Raw genomic sequence first — 1,091 nt, forward strand, 5'->3', positions numbered from 1 at the left:
GGATCACTTATCTCGTATTGCGGTTTAGGATTGGGGAGCGATTGTGAAGGAAGCATCTCATTTTCTATAACCATCATACGTGAATCTACCTTTTGCATAAAGTCTCGCATTGCCTAGGTCAGCTCTTGCATGAAATTTTGAACCGGTTCTTCTTGAGGTTTCCCCTGATTTAGATTTTGATTGAAGAAACTTTGACGGGTAGCAGTTTGTCCATTTCTCAAACTAAAGTTTGGATGATTTTTTCAACCAGGATTGTACGTATTAGAGGTTGGTCCATTAAAAGGTCTTTGTTAATTATTTACGGCATTGGATTGTTCATTCAACACTTCTCGAAAGGCGGGTATCGTAGGACAATTTTCAGTTGTATGAATGTTACAATCACATATGCCGCAAACACTTTCATTAACCTTATCCTTCTTTCCTTCCATGGCCTCAACTTTTCTTATGAGCGTAATCACTTTATACTTGAGATCATCCTCTTCTTTCAAGAGATACAATCTACCTTTCTCCTTAGATTGAGTCGGCCTAGACGTGGTGTTCGATTTTGGGTAATAGTCCCATGATTATATTTTTTCAGCAAGACTATCGAGGTAATCCCATACCTCGTCGACATTTTTATTAATGAATTCTCCATTACACATTGTTTCGACCATTTGGCGTATAGAAGATGTCAGTCCATTTGTAGAAAAAATTTGTAATGCACCACGTTTCAAAGCCGTGTTGTGGGCATGAACTGACCAAATCCTTGAACCTTTCCCAACATTGGTAAAATGTTTCATCCTCCTTTCGGGTGAAGTTCATGATTGCTTTTCTAAGGGTAATCGTTTTATGATGTGGAAAAAATTTCTTTATAAATTCCCTTTGCATATCATTCCATGTGCCAATGGATTTAGGACGCAGTGAATGTAACCACGTCTTAGCCTTCTCCTTTAAGGAAAAAGGAAAGAGTCTCAGCCTGACTGTGTCCTCAGACACATTTTGAAAATATAAAGTGACTATGATCTCATTAAACTCTTTCAAATGTAGATATGGTTCTTCAGATTCAAGCCCATGGAACTTAAGAAGGAGTTGGATAATCCCTGGCTTGATGT

At 38.1% G+C, this 1,091-nt stretch overlaps 1 non-coding gene across 1 annotated transcript; it reads left to right on the forward strand.

Annotated features, from left to right (window-relative positions):
- The first annotated feature begins 712 nt into the window (after positions 1-712).
- LOC131241752 (small nucleolar RNA R71) lies at positions 713-819 on the forward strand. The gene has a single exon (XR_009169314.1). It is a non-coding gene; the product is annotated as a small nucleolar RNA R71 (small nucleolar RNA).
- Positions 820-1,091: the final 272 nt, after the last annotated feature.

Source organism: Magnolia sinica, chromosome 3 (genome assembly GCF_029962835.1).
Source record: "Magnolia sinica isolate HGM2019 chromosome 3, MsV1, whole genome shotgun sequence".
Taxonomy (NCBI): Eukaryota; Viridiplantae; Streptophyta; class Magnoliopsida; order Magnoliales; family Magnoliaceae; genus Magnolia; species Magnolia sinica.